At 39.2% G+C, this 24167-nt stretch overlaps 1 long non-coding RNA gene across 5 annotated transcripts; it reads left to right on the top strand.

Annotated features, from left to right (window-relative positions):
* Positions 1 to 1587: 1587 nt before the first annotated feature.
* Positions 1588 to 24167, top strand: LOC120387809. 5 transcript variants are annotated; one of them, XR_005590360.1, is made up of 5 exons: positions 1588 to 1709; positions 2769 to 2885; positions 18658 to 18853; positions 20593 to 20642; positions 23122 to 24167. It is a non-coding gene; the product is annotated as an uncharacterized LOC120387809 (long non-coding RNA). The 5 variants fall into 5 exon arrangements; XR_005590359.1 differs by lacking the exon at positions 1588 to 1709 and adding an exon at positions 1971 to 2196; XR_005590361.1 differs by lacking the exon at positions 1588 to 1709 and adding an exon at positions 2224 to 2531.

Below are 24167 nucleotides of genomic sequence, written 5' to 3'. Positions count from 1 at the left end.
CTTCATTAATTAAAGAATCTGTCAGTTTTGGTTATTTCAGTAAAGTAACAGAAGAGGTAATCTATTCATTAATTATAAAGGCATGGAACAAATGGGCAAGCTGTTCCAGATTAATGGGTTTGGGAATGCCTAATTCAGATGGGCTGTTCGTACATTTTCTAGTATACCTCGAGGAATAACTCTTATTTTTTCCTGATTTGGATATGGATGAGCCTGTCGGTTCTTGAAAAGAGATTAAAGTAATTAATGGCAAATGGGTGATAAAGAGGAATCCAGAAATGCTTTTTTTTTTGGGCGGGGGGTGGCGGGGGACTATGCTACCTTTGCTTTAAAAACTGCAGGTATGCCAGACCACACAGAACACTGAATTATATATCTCTCATGGTACATAATGCAGCAGCAGAACCAAATAGTAAAATGTACTGCTCCTGGTATTTGGACAGTAATTACATTAAGGAATGTTAAGAAAAAGACTTCTCCAATATCATATTTTTGTTTACTTGGACAAATTTAAATGGGGTTGCAAATAAATGTATAATAGTTTTATTTGGATACATTCCCATATTGTATGAAAGTGGACAGGGGCAGCTCCAGACCCCAGCACGCCCAGCGCGTGCTTGGGGCGGCATGCCGCGGGGGGCGTTCTGCTGGTCGCCGGGAAGGCAGCAGGCGGCTCTGGTGGATCTTCCGCAGGCGTGCCTGCAGAGAGTCCGCTGGTCCCGCGTGGCTTCGGTGGAGCTGTGGGACCAGCGGACCCTCCGCAGGCACGCCTGAGGGAGGTCCACCGGAGCCGCAGGACCAGCGACCGGCAGAGCGCCTCCCGCGGCATGCCGCCCCTGAAAGTGGAGATATGTTTTAGGTAATTGTGTGTGTGTGTGTGTGCGCACGTGTGTATCCTGGGGATTAGTACTTGGAGCTATTAGTATAAAAATGGGATTTTTAGGACAATATTCATTTTTTTCTAGTCCACCTGATTGTAAGGTCACAACTAACTCCCATCTTGTTTAAATAATTAGCTGAAATTTTCATTAAATTGTGGTGGTGTTGTATTCAACACTAGCAGAATCTCTTCCTGCCTTTATTCATAATACAAGTATCTTGTATTTCCCTCCTACTTAATGATCTAGGGTGTCATTGAAGTCAAAGAGGGTGACTTTAGTAGTCACCTTTGCCAGTGACTTTAGTAGTGCCAGGATTTCACCCTGGCAGTTTAACTCTGCAGACTTTTACTCATGAAATGTACTTCCATTGCAATTGACAGGAATACTCCAGTAAGAATGATTGTGATAAAGTTCTTGGTCCAGTTGCACAAAGGACTCAGGTGGCTAAGTCTCAGTTTTAGGCATCATTACAATCCACAAACCTACCCTTGGCTACTTTGTAATCCTCTAGGCATTTAACTTACTTGGAGCCTAAATTTTTGCTATAAAAGTTCCAAATTTCTGCTTGTGGGTATGGACGCTGCTGCCTCAGGTGGGCATTCAAATGCCTATCTCACACCTAAACTCACCTGCAGGAGTTTAGGGTGCCTATCTTACCTACTAGGCTTGATTTGCCAGGCTTTCTCTGAGCCTGCCTAACTCCTCACAAAATGGAGAAGGCCTTTAGCACAATGACTTGGGTAGTCACTCAAGATGGGGGAGACCCCCCCCTCAGTTTTCCCCCTGCCTGACAAGAAGTGACTTGAACAGGGATTCCCTGCCTATCATGTGAGTGCTCAAACTATATGACAGTGGGATATTCTGATATGGGTCAATTTTGTAGTGTAGATATGCCCTCAGTCTCTCTTGTTGAATCTTCCACTTTAATTGAGCCAGAGAAAGAGTGAGAATCACTTGATATTCCAGTAGGTAGGGCACTCCCCTGACAGGTGGGGAAACTTTGTTCAGATCACTTCTCTACATCAGCCAGAGAGGGGAAATTCAAATGAGGTCTCCCACATACCAGCTGAGTATCTTAACCACTGGGTTAGAGTTAGAAGGGAGAGCCTACTCTGCCAGCTGTTTTGTGTGGAGTTATGCAAGTTCCTATCTTATTCTTGCAAGAAACAGCCTAAGTGCCTGAGCCCAGGACAGAGGTTTCTGGTTGTGGCTCACAAGCAGCAACAGATACCTCCCCACAGCTCAGATTTAGGTGTTGAACTCTGTGAGAAAGCTGGGGCTTAGGACACACCCCTCTCAACAGCATGTCTCATTGGTTAGTTTAAGTGGCTCCCTGCTTAGCACGTTAACTTTTGTGGATACCATTCTTAGATATCTATCATCTCTGTTGATTGTATACTATGAAGAGTATTAGTGCATGTTTCATTGGGGTTACTAGAGCCTGAGAGCCCTATTAGTCCCACTTGTTAAAAGGAATAAGTTTAAAGCAGTTGGGAGAAGAAGACCTAGTAGAGAAATGGTTTGGAATTCCCTTTGTATGGAAGGGCCCTGACAGGAGCCAGGAAGAGGGAGAACGGTGGGAAAGCTACAGGAGTGGAATTAATTTATGTGGTGGGCCTTGAAAAAGGAACAAGAGACAGCACTTTGTGGGTCAGTCTTCTGTAGGAGAGCAGAGAACGTGGGAGAACCTAAGACGGGTGGAAGTTGCTTAGTTTGTATTTTTATCTGGTGTCTGAGTTTTGCTAAGGGAGTCTAGGGAGAAGCTCTGGGGAGCTACTGCTCTGAAAGAAGTGTGAGATTGAAGACCAGGAGAGGTCAATGATATTGTGCTGATTACCATTATTTTGTCAGACATTATTTGTTTGTGACATTGAAACTCCCATAAAGGGTGGATCTATAGTGTGACATGGCTTGAAGGCCACATCATCAGCAGATCACAGAACTCTTGAGAAAGACAGCAAGGCAGAGTTGTTGAAACATGCGACAAAGGGGTACTCAAGAATGGTAAGTCTACAACACTTCCATGTTATCTTTTTTTTTTAATAACCAGGGCCAGTTTTTCTGTTGAAATGGTGAACAGGAGAAAGAAAACAAGACTGCCTCAGGATATGGATTGTTTAGCATAAAGAAACATATTCACCCTCAACCAACACAAGACGTATCCACCTCTTACATTCTGCTTGAGCTTTATTATGGTGGTTTAAGTAGGTCTTGTGTTGGCTCTTGACACAGGGATGAATTTCCCCTTTGCAGAGTTTTTGTTGTGGTGGCGGCTTTTGAAGTACTAGATGTGTATTTGCTGTCACAAGAGAGTTCCAAAATTATGTGCTGAAAATGTTAAAATAGTCAGTATGCTACATGTAAGCACTCAAGCATAAGGTGAATTGATTTTCTTTGATAACAATTATCATTGCTCAGGATGATATGGTTTGAGGGAGCCTATAATATCAGTTGCCATTCAAAATGATTCTATTCATTCAGGGTCTTAAACTTTATGCTTTGGACCCAATATTTGATGGACTCCTTTTGATGGTGAATCCAGATAACTGAGTTTAAAAACCTTTAATCCAAAATGATCTTTTAACCCTTGAGAGCAGAAAGGCGAGTATGTTTTTCTCTCACATCTCTCCCTTTCTCACTTCTGTTCTCTATGAGTATGGAGAAAGTGTTAACTTCATTTGAGAAGCAGTATTTTTCAATCTTTTATCTCCTTAGCCTCTTATATCAGGAGGAGGCGTCCTACTCCCATGCACTTCACCTCTTTGATCTTCTCTGTGATATCAGGCAGTAGGGAATCGGGGAAGGCAAAGATGAGCAGCTGTGCTGTCAATGACTCTCCTTTTGCTTCACAGGATGACTGTTTTGGCAGATTATTGTTTTGTTGGTATTGCTGTTGATACTCTCAAAAGAAGAGAGAGATCTTTTCTTCACTGCAATATTGTTTTTAAGTGGGATGGGTAGTAATTTTAGGCCTGCAATAGCAGGGATGCTAACATTTCCCTTTTTTAATGAATGAGGGGGGTATTATTTAGAGTGTTTTTGTAGTATACAAATACTAATTCAACTGAGCAACAGCCACTGGCCTGTGGTTTGCATGATCCACTACCGTACTCAGTATGCCTGTCTTCCATTGTGGGTCTTGCCTAGTTTCTACCTGGTAAGATTTTATACTTTGGACACAAGACTGTCCCACTTGCCATCTACTTATGTTCATTACACCACTCTGCAAATACCATAGGAGTTCTTGCACCTCATAACAAACGAAACATAAAAGAAGTGCTCTAGAAACAGACCAGTTAGGACACTTGTTTTTACTGTTTGTATTACAGTAATGCCAAGGAACTGCAGTTGAGATTCAGGGCTCCATGGTATTAGGCACTGTAACATGTAACAAAGAAGCTTACAAACTACATGACAGTCTGAATATAACTAGAGGACAAAGCAGAGAATTTGGGTAGGGAAGGACTGAAGGATGAGGTAACCAAATGAACACAGTTACAGAAAAGCAGAAGTTGCCTAACCAATGGAATGGCAGGGAACACTTTTTCCTTTTTGATTCTTTAGGCATAGTATTAATATGTTTTCAAGCAAATGGAGATGCTAATGAATTGGATGGAACCTGTAACACTAAAATATGGTTCAGATCTCTCAGACTTTGTTTACTTGAAAACTGTAGACTTTAATCTGAACAGTTTGTGCTTAGGCCTAAAACACTGAAGCTGTCCCGTAACTGGCAAGTAAGCACCAATAGGCTTGGTATTTTAAATTAATTTGAAAATTACGTTTATGGATTTATGTTGTGTATATTTAAAATACTTGCAAACCAAATTATCCATAACTGGAGAAGAAACTTGGAAATCAGGGAAAATCTCTTTAAATGTAACTGTGCATCTGACATAATACAAATGATCCTCCTACTGAGCTTTAAGAATAAAATTAAATATAAAATAGCAAACGTTTTCTGACTGGGAGAAAATCAGCTTTAGTGTTACCACTGTTAATATTAGAAAAATGTCTTCCTTTTACGTTAGCTTTCTGAATATGTTTCACCTTTGAATTAGGTACAGGATAAAACCTTCCTTTCATCCATTGATCCTTTTAATCTTTTTCCAGATCTTACCTACAGAAGCATCTTTATTAATAGTGCTACCGAAGTTTAGCCAGCAGGATTTCTTAGATCTTCTAATAATTCTCTAAGCCTAAGCTTTCCTACTTCCTTTTATTATCTACCAAATCCAAAAACTTTAAGGAAGGTCTAGCCTTACTCAAAGCCTTCCCTTTAACTTTGACCACGGTATAACAATGCATATTTCATCAGGGAAATAGAAGCTTTTCTTCCTACCTGATTTAACAAGAGCCAAATTAGTTGCTTTTAAACCTGTAAATACTTTGACAAAGTTTCACATTGTGGAAAAAAATCTGAATGATAAATTTCCAAGAAGATAATGGGGGAAAAATAAGTAAATCAGCTTTTTTCTGTTCTCAAATCTAACGCTCTCCTATATCAACAATTTCTTTAACAAGGAATAAATGAGAGTGAGTGAAAACCAACATCACTATAGTTTCCCAAACTGATAATATTTTTAGTTGTGATTGATCTGTAAATAACTTGAATTTGGTTTAGTGCCAGGATTTTATATATTCGGTTTCCAATCTCTATTGTCTTATTTTCATTATTTTTTCTGTCCCACAGAATTCTGAATATTAAAATCTCCAAGTCATGACTCTTGAACTTCTGGAAGGAAATGCCTAATTCTTATTATAGTTTTGATGAGATTATTAATGTATCATTAGATAGAGACTTCAGTGTTGTAAACTGCAGTCTTACCACCGTCCCTCTTCCCCCACATAGAATATTCCCTCTGACCCCAACTGGTCTGGCTCCCTAACCTTATATTATCCTGGACTTGTCTCCCTTCTCTCCAGTATCGCTAGAGGACTGCTGGCTATTCTGGTTTAGCTCCAGTTTTGTGGGGTGGGGTAGAGTGACTCCTTCCATCAAGCCACAGAGAATATTTCCAGGTTATCAGATGGATTGAACATGAGCTTCCCTATCACTTCACATTCAACAGTGACAGCATTCTAATGACATCATTGGCAGAGACAGCCCTAGATATACTGGTAGGCATCGGTTGTCGCTCTGCAAAGATGCCAAGATCTCCAGCATGTAACAGCATCTCAACCTGCTCTTGCACAGCTTCTCTGCACCCTGACTTCACTTCACTTTCAAAGCTCTCTATGACTTTATATTTACCCTCATTGTCTCTTACACACCCACTCACTCCATACTCTCCACTGAAGCTTCTCTTCTTAATCTGTCTTTGTATGCTTTGCCCACTACACTATCATCTGCTAGGTTTCATGTTTCTCACTAACTGGGAGGCAATCCTCCATATAATGTGCCTCATGCCTCCCCCTTCGCCTTCCCAGAACAACACTGAAAGCCTGCTTTCCTGCTATAAAAAGCTCACATCAGTCTCTTCTCTAGATGGCATTGTTACATACAGCACATGCATGTGCCATTAGATTGCAAGCTTCTTAGGATAGGAATTGTTATATAGTGTTATATCTGACACATTTAATCTGTTGTAAGGTCCTATATTCACACAGGGAGCTATAAAATGTATAATGATTAAGACTAGCAATTTAGTTACTCTCACTGCATCCAAGAAGAAGCCAGTGTGGGCTGTATGGGTTCAGTGCTTCATTAATATGCTGGGTATTGAGGTCCACATTATTTGTCTCCAATCATATTGAAATGGCTGGAAATCTAAAAGACAAGACTGCAGCTGAATTGACTATAATATCCATCAAGTTGCTTTTAAGGTTCTTTTATCCTGCACTGAAATTGGAAGTCTAGGTAGAACTGCCATTAAGAATCTGTGGAAGGAGCTGTGGAATAGTAATCCCTTTTGCAGATTCTATTTTAATTTAAATCCTAGTGTGTTAAATAGTACTGTAGTTCTTAATAACAGCAGATCAGAAACCTTATTCGTCAGACTCCATACTGGGCACATTACTTCTTTCATTCCGTACTTGTTATTGAGAAACATGATTTGGGCTTTGCTTTGAGTGCTAAGTCCTTTAAACAGCTGAACACTTTCCCTGCATTGTTAGATTCTTAAAGCTTGAATATTTCTCATCATGTCAAACTGATCCTTTCTCAGATTCATTTCTCCTGCATTTATTTTGAACTGCTTATTTGACTCTGCCTGTGTATCTAAACTACTTTAGGTTTTTATATGGCACCTAGAGTATCACCGTGGTAGCTAATTGCTGTGTAACTATTGAAGATAGGTCTTCTATGTCTGTATAGATTGACATTTATAAGTACTGAAATTCTAAGATTCTAATTAAAACATAGCCCTCTGTTTGACAAACAGGGTCATCACTAGAACTGTGATTTAACTGAGTTAATTAGTAGAAAAAGTCTGTTTTATTTACACTTGTTGGAGATAAAACAGCCATGGGGAGGACCATGCAAAGAGTGGCCCAGGATAGACCGGCATGGCAGAGACTTGTTGATGCCCTATGCAACATTTGTAGGTTCAGATTCAATAATTTAAGAAGCTACATCAGTTTGGAACTTTCCACAAGGGATGGGATAGTAACCTCAGTTTCATGATCAAATTCCACTTCAGGTGATTATATTCTGCTTATCTAAGACTCCCCGTGCGGTTTTTCACTTCCGCACCATTTTCACTTTCACACCATTGCACTTCTATATAGTGCTGATAGTTGCTGTTAAACTCATGTATGTCAGTGGTTTAAGATACAAGAATGTTCAAAATACTTCATCATTTCCCCTTATTTTATCTTTTAGTATTACTTGAACTTGAAAAAAATATCTTAGTAAATTTGCTTTTTTATTGAGGTCAGAACACAGTAGGTACAAAATGATCCCTGCCCTGAAGCACTTACAATCCAAGTTTTTGGTTAATCATAAATAAATACCTTTATTGTGGCAATAGTCTGTTTAATCAAAACTAGGTAATAATCTGTTATACAAATTATTTCTCTTCTAGATATGAATTGTTCAGGGAACAGTGAAAATGTTTAATACAATGTTAACTAATTTAGGTTTGCTTAATATACTTAAGGGGCAAATGTGATGTGATTTCTATTCTGATTTGAATTGAGTGGGACTTGACTAAAATAGTTCTCACCAGATTCGTCCAGACACATGAAATGATTAAAGGTGTATAAGGTATTCAGACCTAAATCCAGACACACAGCTCACATTGTTTAGGGTATTGTTAAAAAACTGAGACTGAAAAAGGTCCACTGAAAGTTTCCATTGGTTTCACTATTGAAGTGAACCAAGGAGTGATTTATGGTTTCTTATAATTTTGTCATAAAACCAAGTGGAATTTGACTTTCTGTTAAGCTTCCACTTGATATTTGGGGTTGGTTGGTTTGGTCTTTAAACTGTGTGAACTCATGATGCTTGAAAACAGAAAATGTTTGTGTGAACCTCTGCAACTCAATGTGAGTGTGTGATGGGGGGGACAGGGGAGTTGGGTGGGTTGGTTGGTTTTTTACACAGCTCCAGTCAGAACTGGCATTAACAACCATGCTCACTTGTGCTTGTTTTGAATTTTAACATTCTCAAATCAAAGAGAAGTGATGGTGGACCATCTCAGGGTGGAAGATGCTGAAGAAGTTGGAGCCCTCTCCTAGTAAAGGAGACCTCATCTCTCTCTCTCCCCCCCCCTCCCAGTTTTCATGCTGATTTTTCCAGGTGTTCATTTGGTCTGTAAGGTACTTAGTGTGCTTTGTGGACCAGTTATTTTTATTTGTTGTTTTCATAAGAGCTCATCAAACCAAGTTTGATGCTAACAGGACTTTCTACCACTATGGCAGTCAAGACTAACAATCCTACATTGATTTATTAAATATTTTGAAACAGATTTAAGAAGCTAATCCAGGACCCCTAGGAAACTCTTAATGAATTTGGAAAATTTTCCACTGAAACATTTTGACCAAAAATGGCCTTTTAATTAAAAGGCCATTTCCCTGAAAGTGTGGGGGTTGAACTCTCATGTTTCACTAAAATGTTGATGGATGTTTTCACTGAAAAATTGGTCATTTGAAAAACTGAGAAAAAATTAAATTTTGTCAAACTGAAAACTTCTGTTTACAGCAATTTAAAGGTGTTCTTTTTTGTGTTTTGGGGCTTTTTTTTTTAAATAAAAATTTGAACATGTTCAACAACAAATAGTTCGTGTTGAAACTTATTGGAGGGAAAATAATCATTTCCCAACCAGCTCTTGAAACTGTGTTGTCTGAATATAGATAAAGAGAAAGCATGAATTAATAACAACAGTCTTCTTTAGTGATAGAAAACCCTGATACTGCAGTAAAAGTAATCATGGTTTGGCAAACAAAGATCACCTGCCATCTGAAAGAGTTAAAATTACAGTGACGAGTACCATTACAATCCCTTGCAAAGCAGCCTGGTATTATATACACTGGGCAGCAATATAAAATATCTGGGAACACCAGTCTCCTTAAAGGGTTTCCTCTTCCCCTACCCTGCTTACACTGTATTTATAATTAACATATTTTAAAGACCACAGCCAAAATAGATTTAATATGCTATATTGTAATGAAATATTCATAAGTACACAGGAGCCAAGTAAACCATTAGAGAAAAACTTTTAAAAGGCTCACCTAAAGGAAGAAACATATGAGGCTTGCTTTATGGTAGTCTCCTATATAACCACCAACTGCACTGATTGTGAAATAATGCATAATGCATCTATCTTGAGGGGCACTTCATCAGTTATATATTTAAGTATTTATTTATTTTATAAGTAGTCTTAGAGATATGGAAGGTGAATTATGGTACCAAATAGACTAGTCTGGACACTTTACATGTGTCACAGGATCAAAGAAAAGCACAACAAAATGATAGTTCTAGGAAATATAGGGCCCATGTCAGACTGGTGATTTTGATCTCTCATGGACTAGACCACTTGGAATCTGGCTCTCTTCCTCTGCATAGCTATAAACCCAGTTCCACTCATCAGCAAGACATTTGCTGGTCTTTTAAGGCAGGTTATAGGCTTGCCACAGTTCTGACCCTGGTTTTAGCACAGACGAGGGGCTTCTGGAAGGTGTAGATGGGAGTCAAGACTGAAAGGAGTGGTAGATCTCTTAGGGAAGGAATCTGGGAAGAGTTATAAACAGATAAGTAAGAAACTGGGGGAAGGTGTGAGACTTACTGTGGGTGTGCCTATAGAGAAGGAAAGGTACAGGAGCTTTAGGTCCTTCGGTCCAAGAGCCTGGGAGGAACTTCTGCAAAAGGAAGTGAAAGGACCCATGAAGAGGCTTAAAAAGACTTCTTGGTGGTTGGATAAAGGATGGGAGGGTGCGGATCTCTAGACAGTGAAGCCCATATAGAGGAGTTAAAGTGCTGTGGCAGAGCAAAAAGATTCTTACATTCCAAGGCCAAAAGGGACAAGTTTGATAATATAGTTTGACCTCCTGCCAAGCCAGAGAACTTCCCCAAAATAATTCCTAGAGCATATCCTTTAGGAAAAAAAAATCCTATCTTGATTCAAAAATTGTCAGTGATGGAAAATCCACCATGACTGTAAATTGTTCCTATGATTACTTATGCTTCCTGTATAAAAAATTAACACCTCATTTCCAGTCTGAATTTGTCTAGCTTCATTTTTCAGATGTTGGATCATGTTATACCTTTCTCTGCTAGACTGAAGAGCCCATTATTAAATATTTGTTCTCCGTGTTGATACTGTAGTCAAGTTACCCCTTAACCTTCTCTTTATTAAGCTAACTAGATTGAGCTCCTTGAGTCTACCACTATAAACTGTGTTTTCTAATCCTTTAATCATTATTGTGGCTCTTCTCTGACCCCTGTCCAATTTATCAACCTTCTTCTTGAATTGTGGGTACCAGAACTGAACACAGTATTCCAGCACTGGGGCATCAGAGCTAAATACAGAAGTAAAATAAACTCTCTACTCCTACGCAAGATTTCCTTGTTTATACATCCCAGGATCACATTAGCTCTTTTGGCCACAGCGTCACATTAGGGGCTCACGTTCAGCTCATTATCCACCAGGGCACCCCAATTTTCTTTGAGTCACTGCTTCCCACCATAGAATCAGCCATCCTGTGAGTACAGCTTACATTCTTTGTTTCTAGATGTACAGAATTATGTTTAGCTGTATTAAACTGGGCGCAAGCAAACAATATGTTTTATCAAGCAATCCAGTGACCTGTCCTTTTTAATTATTGACCAGTCCCCCATACCCTCAGTTTTTCTGTCATCTGCAAACTTTATCAATGATTTTGTTTTTCTTTCAGATCATTGACAAAAATGTTAACTGGAAACACCTGCTCAATGATAATTCCCCATTTACAGTTACATTTTGAGACATATCAGACAGTTTAAAATCCATTTATTGTGTCCTATGTTAATTTTATGCTCTAGTTTTTTAATCAAAATGTCACGCAGTACCAAATGAAATGCCTTGAAGTCTAAGTATCTTACATTAATACTATTACATTTATCAACTAAACTTGTAATCTTATAAAAAAAAAGTCAAGTTAGACAGGATCTATTGCCCAAAAACTCATGTTGATTGGCATTAATTATGTTACCTTCCTTTAATTCTTTATTAGTCAAGTCCCATATCAGTGGCTCCATTATCTTTCCTGGGATCGATATCAGGCTGACAGGCCTATAATTACTCAGGTCATCCTGTTTACCCTTTTTAAAACTATCAAATATTTATTTGAAATTTCACACAGCTCAACTTACATTGTCTCAGAAAGGCAATCTCATCTTATTGGGTTCATTTCCCCCACCTGTTTTCTTCTCTCCCCTCTTCCACATAAATACTATCTGTGTGTGATACTCCAGAAGAGAGCATAAGGAGCTAGCATCATCATTTCATAGGCACGCTTCTCAATATACAAAAATCTGAGTTACGTGCTACATTTTTAAGTGATGAATAAGGTCCTTCAGTGTCACTACTGTAATAGTGAATATTGTCTTTTGGCTTGGCCAGGTATGCTGTAGCACAGTGGTGGGCAACCTGTGGTAATGCACTGGCGGGCTGTGAGACAGTTTGTTTACATTGACCATCCGCAGGCACAGCTGCTGGCAGCTCCCAGTAGTCGCAGTTCGCCGTTCCCGGCCAATGGGAGCTGTGGGAAGCGGGAACCCAGCGGATTACCCTGACATGCTACAGCAGTGGTGAGCAACCTGCAGCCCATGAACTTTCATAAAGATTCAACTGCCCTGTGGTTCTGTATTATTAGCCTTATTTTAATGAACATTTAAAATGAAAGGTTACTACTTCAAGTCTTTGAGGTGTTTGCCTGCCGCTACTTGAAACTGTAATTGAAGGCAGAGGTTGAAAAGCTACTCAATTCACTAAATCCTTGAAGAAAGGGGTTAGAGGGGGGAGGCAGAAAATCGCAGCCAATGGTTATTCTACACTTATCAACTAAGTATATGAACAGACAGAACAAGCTAGATTATTGTGCTGAGGTGATCAGAACACAGGTTTATTCTTACATATTTTAATTAGTATAAAATCTGGGGTTAGTTCTGAGAGGGGCCATAAATGTTACTTAAATTTACAATTACTCTAACATTCTCACATTTCTTTATGATCCACATAAGAATGCTGGAATGGTTTTATGTTGGGGGATGGTTTAAATTAGTTAAGCTTGCCTTCTTTTCTTTAAACAGCACACCCTTATTGCCTACAGCACAATTTGATGTTCAAATGAGAACTTAAACAACCAAAGTAAGACTTTTTTTTTTTCTTTATGCTCTGTGTAGACTGTACAAATCTACAGTTTAGCAACTTAAAGCATTCCTGAAGCGACTTAATATTGTTTATTTTTCCACTCCCACTAGATAATATTCTCATTTATTCAGGCTGTATCCCTGAGTTTCAGGATTCCTATTACCTTGTGAGTCATCTATATTTTCCTAAGTCGGGATGGTAGTTCCTGTTCATTAATAGAAGAATGAATCTTTTTCCTCATAGCTTTATTGCTCTTTTCTGACCTTTCTTTAAGAAATTGGGTGCAGCTATTTCCAGCAGCCAAAATTGCAGTTGCAAAATATGAGCTAACCTTTTGTACACATGGTACTTAAGATACATCTTCTAAAAATTAATGATAAGGTACTGAGTTTCATATATGGACAGTGGCTTTGTATTGAGACATTGATGCCGATATGCCATTGAACTGCCAATCAATGATGGTATGATTGACTTTTAAAAGTCTCTTAAAAAGTTAGGCTTGGTGCCCCTACAACTACTAAATTGCCAGCAAAAAGAACAGGAGTACTTGCGGCACCTTAGATACTAACAAATTTATTTGAGCATAAGCTGTCGTGGGCTACAGCCCACTTCTTCGGATGCATAGAATGGAACACACAGACAGACGATATTTATACATACAGAGAACATGAAAAGGTGGAAGTAGCCATGCCAACTGTAAGAGGCCAATCAACTGAGATGAGCTATCATCAGCGGGGGAGGGGAAACCTTTGAAGTGATAATCGAGATGACCCATAGAAGGTGTGAGGAGAACTTAACATGGGGAAATAGATTCAATTACTGTAATGACCTAACCATTCCCAGTCTCTGTTTAAACCTAAGTTAATTGTATCTAATTTGCATATTAATTCAAGTTCAGCAGTCTCTCTTTAGAGTCTGTTTTTGAAGTTTTTTTGTTGCAAAATTGCCACCTTCAAGTCTGTCACTGAGTGGTTAGAGAGGTTGAAGTGTTCTCTCACTGGTTTTTTAATGTTATGATTCCTGGTGTCAGATTTGTGTCCATTTATTCTTTTGCGTAGAGATTGTTCGGTTTGGCCAATGTATATGGCATTCCTGTTACATGATGGCATATATCACGTTGATAGATGTGCAGGTGAACGAGCCCCTGATGGAGTGGCTGATGTGATTAGGTCCTATGATGGTTTCATATAGATGGTGTCATATAGATGGTGTTGAATAGATATGTGGACAGAGTTGGCATCGGTCTTTGTTGCAAGGATAGGTTCCTGGGTTAGTGTTTATGTTGTTTGGTGTGCAGTTGCTGGTGAGTATTTGCTTCAGGTTGGGAGGCTGTCTGTAAGCAAGGACTGGCCTGTCTCCCAAGATCTGTGAGAGTGAGGGATCATCTTTCAGGATAGGTTGTAGATCTTTGATGTGTTTCAAATATGTTTTAATTAGAAAATGTACATGGCAATTCCTTAGATTCAGGAAGTGGTAATGAGAGAGAGAGAGAGAGAGAGATATGAAGGAAAGTTGTAGTCGGTGTATATACTTGTAAATATAGTGATGTCAAAAATACTGTGTGAATGATCAATATCTACATCTTAGTAACATTTAGATATTAAATCCTTGAAAACAGTACACATGAACATCTGCTAGAACTTTTAAAAGGTGGTCAGTTTGAACATGATTAATGCCCATTTAAAAAATTTATTTGCTAACATTTGTGCAAATGAATTTGTTAGTGCTAATGAATGTTAGCACAAATTTTTGTTCTTTATATGAATATCCATATTTGTATGTGATTGCAAGTATCTCATGAACAGCATTCATCATCCAGTCAAGAAGCAAAAACAAGGGCTTTGGTGACTAATCAATGAGGAGTAGTAAGCACAGTTAGTTATTAAAAGAAAACTACCTTCAGTTGATAATTTATTTCAATGAATGAACCAGATCTATTAGTTAGGTTGATATTGTAATGATTTAATATATGTATATGACAATTCATGGAACTTTGTGGGTCCCTTAAGCCCCATCCTATGTCATTAGAACCAAGCATTTCTCAGGAACAAATTTCGAGAATAAGGATCAAATGAGCAAACAAACTGTAGAGCTCAAGCAGCTAATAAAGAAGAGGAAAACTGAGGTGTGGTAAACCTACAAGTTCAATACCAATCTAACTGGTCTTTCCTGGAGGTTTTTCAGGGTTTTGGTTGATTATAGGCCTGGGTATAGTATAATGACTGCACTTAATATGTTGGTTGATCTCCTTCTGGTGATGAAGATCAAGGATGAAATCCTGACCCCACTGAAGTCAATAATAAACCTCCTATTGATTCCAGTGGGGCCAGGATTTTATCCTACATCTCTTTATCTTTTTGTTTACTATAGCTGGATTTTGAAACAAAACATTGTTTTGAAACAAAGTAAAAATGTTTTGTTTCAAAATGGTTTGGTTCAAACTCTGCAGGGCAAAATTATTTGCTGAATTTTACCCAAATTTTGCAAACAGTTTTGGTACCTCAAAATACATTTGAGTGAATTTACTATTTGAAAAAAAAATATCCAGCTCTATTGTGGACTCTAACAGGGATGGATGGAATTCCAAATCTTTCTTAAGGGAACCCAGAGGGAACATTTGGGTAAATGCTCATATACATTTGCAACTCTCTCATGTAGTGTTCCACAGGTTTCTGTTACACAGTCCTGTTAAGATCTATATTATTCAGTTAGGGGAAGATAACATGGTGGTGTTGAGGTGTCTTTTATATGTGGATGACTTGGAATTTCCTATCAATGTACCTCAAAGTCTACAATGGAAAATCTCCTTCCATGTCACAGTTACATTACATAAGTAAACATGGATAGGCCTGATCTTGCCAGCACTTATGCTGTCAGCAGTGCTTACCCCTGGGGAAAATCCCATTGATTTTAATGGGACAAATCATGTATAGTAAGCACTGTGCCTGACAGTTTTTGTAAGGCTGGACTTGTCCTTTTGACATATGCATGTAGCTCACTAAATGTGGACTGTTTAGTTTAAGAGCTAATAAAATCTGCTTGTAAAGCTGTAACTTCCAACTGAACAGATATGGATTTTTTTCTCTTCCTTTTTCATCTACCTAGGCCTTTTTAAAAGAAACATTTAATCAAATGCAATTAACTATTAAAGCAAAATGAAGGCTGCAGAGTTAGTCACAAATACATGAAATGCAAAAAATTGAGATTCTAGCAGCAGTGTTAACTCGGCTACTTAGCACATACATGCTACTTGTTTGATTAAATGTATAACTAATACTGTTTATCAAACATGCAGTTTATGCAATATGTCTGAGTTAACATTGTTGATAGAATCTTAACTCTTTTCTTGACTTATTGTGACAAGGACCTTATCTGATGGCCATCGAAGGTAATAGACTCTTGTTAATTTCAATAGGCACTGACTCAAGTCCTCGATTATTAATAGTAGATTATCAGTAGTATTACATTTCTGCCTAAAGGCCTCAAATAAGACTAGTATCCCATTGTGCTGGCCACTGTACAAACACATAGACACAGTTCCTGTGCCCAAGAACTTACCTTCCTCATATGCATATACATTATCCCCACATACAGCCGTAGAATTGTACCCCTCTGGGCAGGCTAATGAGCTATGTTTGCTGTGGAAATTATAACTTTGAATATCCTGATTAATCTTTATTCACAATATTAAAAGAACAGTCTCTTAGCATGTAAATAAAATGTTACAACATTTTTACAGTTAGTTCAGTATCATGCCCTCCAAAGGGAATATTGATTGTGAAAAGGACATCCACTCTAATATCACATCAGTTCTGTGTGAGTTTTAAGCACAACATTGTTATTACAACTATTGGGATAAAAAGCAACTGATGATTCATTTATTTAGAAAAATCTACATTTTGCAAAGTAACTATTTTGTTTTTCAAAGTGCAGCTGTATCTTGGAAAACAAAAAAATAGTTACTTTGCAAAATGTAGATAGTTACTTTGCAAAATACAGCTGCACTTTTGAATCTACATTAGGAGAAACTTAAGATTTCCTATTACACTACATATTACCTGATCTGTTGTCCGTTGAAAGTATCATAATGTTGCCTTTTGTCTGGGTAAGTATTCTAGGGGTGATTGCATGTCCCCTCTACTTGTATTCTGATAGCACTAATTTATATCTACCCTGATCCAATCCAAACATGCAGAAAGTGAGCAGAACCAGACAAAACAGCATACTTTGTTAGAGTATTTCACTTTTGCCAATCCTCAAAATTCTTGAATTCTTTTCCTCTGATTATATGTTTCTGTCATTTTTATAACTAGTTATTAAGGGTGAAATTTTACTCTATATTGCAGTTAAATTCATGCATTTATTCAGAATCTGAATTCAATGTATTTACGCAAGTGATTTTACTCAGGAATAACTGGCTCCAAGTTTCCAGTAACAACTGGAGTGAGGGTTAGTTATATATGTTAAATGTTTATGGTTAAGAATTATTTCATTCAGTGGGCCTTCCATTGTACAGAGAAACAGTATCTAGCTGAGTAGTGTTTCTAATTCATATGTGCATTTTGTACTATACAGACTTTATTCCTTTAGTTAAGCCTCTGTTCTAGTCAGCTTTATTTTGTGTTTGATTTATTGATTTATTTATTAATTATTTACTTAACTTCAAAATGAAAGTGTTTGTTTGTAAACTAACTTGCATGAGGGAGGTTAATATGAAATACAAATAGAGGGTAGTGGTGGGAGTTCTGGAAGCTTTGACAGTCTTGCCCACTCACCTAGTAGTGGGACTGGCCCTGTTGCTCCCTCCAATCTACAAGTTGCAGAGCTTGTGCTGGACTGCAAAGCCCCAACATACAGTTGCTTCCCCTGTGCCTAATTGGTAACTATCAGTCAATTGAAGCATCACATAAAAAGTTACATGTCAGGATTCAAGTAGATTAGCCAAACTTTGTAAGAGAATTTGCACTGCTTCTGTCTTCATGGACCTGATCTGAAGAAGTTTCATTTAACTAAATTATGGAGCATCTGACAGATGCTCCACATTTTCATCACACACACATTCTGTGAAGGTTGAATACTATCATGGGCATGCACGTAGGAGTAGAGACTGAGAGCCATATGTATCATATTTAGATTTCTACATGTGCAAAGCTAATTATAATTAGATGGGCACAGTACATTTTAAACCATTTTCTTCACAATTGCATTTCCACAGATACATCTGCTGGAAGAAGGCATATGTGGTACTGTGTGAAGCTGCTGTCTTTAATGACTGCTTTGGTCATATCTTATATTGTTCCCAGATGGTAACTTTAAATAATGGCCTGCTAAACTTAAGAGTGGTTCTTGTGCTCTTGGATGGAACAGGAAAATGGCAATATCTTCAGGTCTTTTTATCACCAGTTCAATCCAACCTAGAATGAAAATTGGACAAAAGTTACCGCCATTAACACTGATATGAAGCTTGTAAACAGTGACTTTGTCAATCCAAGTCTTTGCGAAGTGGTGTTCGTATCACAGAAGCACCATAATTAGTCAAGTACTTTTTGCTGTCAGCATTAGCAAAGATGCCAATAACTGAATGGACACGAGAGGAATCTTTTCCCTCTAGATCATGACTGAGACACGTTGTCAGGGTGCTATACAGAGGGCTCTGCTAAGTATTACTTATGCTTGAACTTAACTGTGGTTATACAGAGCTCACTTTTCCAGTGCAATCAAACTGGTACCTCATACCATCACAAGTTTCACTAAACACAAACCCAAAGATTAAAAACAAAACTGTAGGGAGCCAGGGTGGCTTCCCTCCAAACCTGAGGGTAAAGAGCCGCTCTCCCAGCCTTAGTGGGCAGGGCCAGACCAAGCTTACTCTACACCCTGGAAGGGGAGGAGTGGAACAGAAAGTACAAAGGGCGGGGCCCTTAGCTCAGTCAGGGCAGCACCAGGGAGGGAGGCAGATACAGACTGCGGGCTGTTCCCTTCAGGCCCTGCTGCCACGCCAGGGGAGGCCCTGGACCAGAGGAAACTTGACCTGGAGGAAGGACTGGGGCTACCAGGACTGCCAGCAGCCGAGTACCAGGAGGAACAGGAGGAGCCTGAGCCAGAGGGGGAGCTGGAGCTGCCAGCAGCTGACTGCCCGGACGAACTGGAGCGACCAGAGGGACTCGTACAAGCAACCGGGTAGGAAGTAGCCCAGGGATAGAACTGCACTGTGGTGAGTGTATTTTGCGGAAGGACCCCGCTGACCTGGTGGCGGGATCCTCGCCCTGCCACTGTCAGGGCCCTGGGCTGGAATGCAGTGGTGTAGGGTGGGCCTGCGTTCCCCTACCCGGCCAACCCGCCTCGGGAACAGAATCCAGACAGTGCTACAGCCTTTTGCCGGTGCTTCCCTGCCTGAGGGGCACGCTACAGACTCTGGCCAGTGCTCTTCCTGCTGCTAATTCCCCAGTGACAGAAGCGTGACCCAGGCCGGCCAGTGAGGCCATAGCTCCCCACTGCCCCCTAGCGGCTCAGTGGGCCAACCAACACAGTTCACAAAAACCCACTCACTTTTCCTAGTGCTATCAGTCTTACTTCTATAAGTCTACCTCTGTCGTCATTGCTTTACCCATTCCGTCTCCCTGCGTGTGCCTAAGCCTATTCCACAGAATAACTGATCTTATTGTTCAGATTTTTCCTGTTACCAAGCCTAAATCTTTGTTTCTGCTGTTTCCTCTATTGGCAAAACAAGACAATGGTACTCTGAACTACCTTCTCTGTTCTTTATAGGTTCACTCCAGTGAAACACACAGGGACTGTCCCCTCCTTGTTTTCTTCAAGTCATATTTCAGTGTATGTAGCCCAAGATAGCATTGCCTTGTTTTGCCAACATTTCAACCTCATTTCTAATGTTTTGTTTGCTATCATCGCCCAGACACAGAGCTGCTGTTTTCTAGTTACCTCTATTCTATTCTATACAAATTATCTTAAAGCTACATCTTGCCCAAATTTGCAGTAAGCATATGCATACTACTCTTTAGGGGATATGTCTTTGTTGTTCTTGCATTCCTTCCACTTGCTTGAATTTTCCTGTCTGTTTACAACCCCCTCCTTTGTCATGTCTGTAAGTTGAACAAATGCATTTTTCCATATTTCTCCAGGCCATTTATAAAGATGTAAAACAAAACAGGGTCCATCACTGGCCGTGAGCCCTGCAGTACTCCTCCAGGCACTTTGCCCCAGTTAGATGCAGCAATACTTTTTTATAGTTCCTCTTGGCTTGCATTCCTTGAGCACCTCAAGTCATGAAAAATTCACTCTCCTGTCACAAAGCTTAAAAAAGAGGAAAGAAATATCTGACCTTGAAATAAAATAAGTGGCTAGTCCTGAACTAACATTGGATGCTTTATTCCTGGCTTCAGAGTACACTTTGTGGTATTTGCTCTGAATCTTGCATATAAATGTAGCTGGCATCTTCTTCTCTGATTTGCTCACACTGAATAGGTTCCCCTGATAGCCTTCAATACAAGACTTCAAGTATTATTGAACTAGTTGAGGCCCATAGTTGTTCAGAAGACAAAATATGAAATCCTCAGTGTTTCAGCCCTGCTCAGCTGATAGAACTTGAATGAACACTGGAAATATTTTTTTTTCTGGCAAAGCCAAGAATGTTTCCCCTCTCCCAAGAAAAATTCCAGAATCACAAAGCTTAATAAATTTCAGGGTGATATTACAGTACAACGTTTAAAAAATAGAACTTAAATATACCAATTAGAGCTGAATAAATAATTGAGACTATTTTTCTCAAACCTCACCTTAATCTATTTGTTAAAAGTTTGTGAGTGGGTTGTATTTATAATTTGTTAAAAATTAATCAAGTATCTCAAGAAATTGTGTAGCTATATTAATGTATCTTACTCTTTTCTATTGCTCCTGTCTAGCATGCAAGTGCTGAACACAGTGGATTCTGCTCTTCACTTCTCTTATTAAGGTGGGGACTCCCCACTTTGCTTGATTATCTCCTAAATCCAGCATGCTGGCATTGGGGTGGGTTTGTTTGCAGGAGGACAAACACAAAAAGGCTATAAGCATGGTCAAACAGAAAGGAATAAATATTCATGGTAGACTTTTTCCTTTATTTGCTCAATTCTGGTTTTAAGTTTCCAGAACACAGTGCTCAGCGTACCCATAGTAATACAAAATGTTGTTTGACAAACAAACCCATATCTCAGTTCAATAGGGATAGCAAAAATGAACCTAGTTATCAATACCCTAGATAGCAGAGATGAATATAAGGCATGGTCTTTTGCTGCCAGGGGTGGCAGGTGATAAGTGTCAGCTCTTTAGTTCAGATGACTATGTAGTGAAAGGGAGAAGGAAAGAGTAGCACCTTACATTAGCAAATGCTGAGAGATGATGATAAAAATGATTTTCAAAGGTAGTGTTCAGTATGGTTTACTAAATGTAAGAAGAAATGCAGAAAGCCCATCACATTCACTCTGCTTTATTAACGACTGCCCTATTCTACAGCTAAACTTCCCATGTGAAATAAGCCAATCCAAACAAATTCAGAGTGCATTCATCTGCAGTTTTTATAGTATATCTAGGCTTGTTAGGATTTGATTTTTTTATTGGTAAATGTCAAGCATCAATTTGACTGTACGCATGCAAACGGAAAAGTAAGAAAACAGCTGCTTGAGAACTTATTACATTTTTAAGGATCATTACTTAATATACCTTGAGGTAATATTGTCAGTTTGTTTTAACACTTATAAAGCTTTAACTTTATGAATCTCAGAATCTGTCACTTAATTGTTATTGTCTGACACTCCCCTCCCCCATAATTTACCTCAACTATGAAACTTTAAATACATAAAAATTGGAAAAAATGCTTAACAATCAACCTTATCCATTGGAATGATAAAGATAAGAATCAAATTCTGCCAAGCCTAAGTATAGTCTGAAAACTTTAGTTCCTATTAGCCTGTGAGGAAAACACTTCTTATTGCTTACCCAGTTTCTCCTTTTATCTGGCTCAGAACGTCTAGTGGCCAACTGCTGGCTAACCATAATTAGCTTTCAATTAGCATGTTACATTTTCCCCTGTTTCACTCTGAAATTTATCCAATTAGTGTGTTCTGACCAATACCCAGCAAAGAGTGGGGATACAGTCCTTCCCTGGGAAATTCAATCTTTCACCTGCCAACCCTTCTCAGCTGGTGTTCTACAACCACCAAAAATAACTAAATAAATTACCTCTTAAAATAACCCCATGGGCAACAAAAATATGTGATAGGTATGTGATCACCTATGTGAACCAAATTGAATGCTCACACACAAATAACACTAGAAAACTTGATCCATCCGCATGCCCCTGACATTTTTGGAGGGGCCGGGGGTGGATTCAAAGACTTACATCGGATCTAGTGCTGCAGGGGCCCACTATCATATCTGGTTTGGATTGCTAACACCAGGCAGCGAAATGCTTAAGCAACTTTCTGAGGGGGCCTGCATCTCCCTTATCTTTCCCTAGAACCTGGAGGCCTTGACTTCCCAAATATCCCAATTCCTAGTTTCAGTCCTAAAAACACTGAAGACTTAGGAGGGCAACTTTTAGCTGCCCCAATGCCATCTCCTCACCCCAGCTTCCTTTCTCACTCAGCCTCTGGCTACCGGATTCCCCTTGCCTTGCCTACTCCTGCCCCACTCAGCTTCAAACACCTCCGCTCACCCAAGCGTAGTATTATCAACTCAAAATTCATGAGTCAGGACCCAAAATCATGAAATCAGCTTAACTTATGTGATGGATACCTATTTATTTATCTAATGCATTTGGGGATTCTGTCTACTGACCTTTGGGTTTTAGAGACTTTAGCACGCACTCAGTTAACATTTTCCAGCTTGTCTCCACTACCATGAGAGTTGGAAACTTAAAAAAGAAGTGGAAATTCTCATGTAATCACATGATTCCAAGAATTGGGACTTCAAGAAAAATACCAACTATTCGGAAACACATAACATTGCAAGAGTTGGCAATAGTGTAAACTCCTATGAGTTCATAGTGTACTGAGCCTTCTCTACTCCTCATGCTCATCCATCAAGTTTCCACAATGCTTCCAGTCCCTATTGCTACATTTGTAGGGCAAATGTGGCATAGCCTAGGATGCTCTAGGCATCCTTCCTTTTCTGGTAAATTTTCTGGTCTTTTGCCTGGTCTAGAAGGTCTGTGCACCTTTCAAGGCATGATACCTCATGTGCTACCAGGATTACAACCCATTAAAACGCACTCTGCAGATTACACTCTTGCATGCCTACTGGTGTCTATCCTGGTAGAGTAGCATTTTGGCCTGTGACCCAGCCAGTCTGACTCTGTTGTAGGAAACAATCTGGCACTGGTAGAGGATGGACAAAATCTCCAAATAGGCATTTTTCATCTTTAATTCCTATGATTCTATCTCCATCTGTTGTAGGAGAAACACAGAACTGAGATCACAGGACTTGGCAAGCAAACAAAAGAGGAGCATATTTTGAAATACAGGCCTAAATGGAGCTTTGAAGCCACAACCCTCTTTAGGGACACATAGGCCATACAACAGTGAGTCTCCCCAAGGGCATTCTGGCTGACTCTGCTAGAATTTCACCAGAAGTTCTGGACTTGTGCACTACCACTCTTTTTACATTGTGCAGCATATGTGCTCCTCTGCACTGGCCCAGCTCCGCTGCTCAATGGGGAGGAACAGTGGTGCTTTTCCACTTGGACACTCTAGTGCTGGCAACAGCGCTAGACAAACAATCAGGGAGTGTAGTTGCAGCAGTTGTGCCTGGCCCCAAGCAGTGGATCATTGAGCCATCTTGCATTCCTGCAGATGTAGTCTGGCCCCCACAGCATTCAGTTTTAAAATGTAAATGTGTTTGTAGTGTAAGTTTACATGTGTGTTCCCTCAGTGAGTTGGGATCTAAACTAGTTGTTCTTCTTCTTGCTTTAATTTTTTATGATTAAATAAAAGCTTATTGTTCACCTTTTAAGAATTAAACCATCTGAAGCTTCCATCTATAATTGCATGATCTTGAAATGTGTTAAACAACCACTAAGTATATTGTTTGTACTTTAGAGACCTTTTTAAACGTCCTTAGCGTGCTCTAAAATCATAATTCATTTCAAAGTTCTGGTTTTGAATTGTTAAATTATTAGCTAGAACACAATTTAAGTATTCCCTGAATGGAGCTGGCAGTCTTTTAAAAGGAACTGTTTCTCTGTGGGATTGATAGCTATTAATTCTAACATTAAAGCTTCCAAATTTGAGACTAATAATGAATTTAATATTGGTTTAAACTTCTAAAGACCTTCTGTAACTTTTGCCTGTGTGGGAGTAGGAGGAGGGAAAGTTGGCCAGAGTAATAAAAAGCATGACATGCAAAACTCCATTTAAAATGGTAATGTTAATCCATTATATTTTGAGAGTTATGTCTGCGTGAGCAAGATTGCAAAAATAAAGTAAATTTTTATCTTGTTTGA

Source organism: Mauremys reevesii, linkage group 1 (genome assembly GCF_016161935.1).
Source record: "Mauremys reevesii isolate NIE-2019 linkage group 1, ASM1616193v1, whole genome shotgun sequence".
NCBI lineage: Eukaryota > Metazoa > Chordata > Testudines > Geoemydidae > Mauremys > Mauremys reevesii.
Note: the sequence above shows the minus strand (reverse complement) of the source record. Positions and strands in the feature narration are given on the sequence as shown.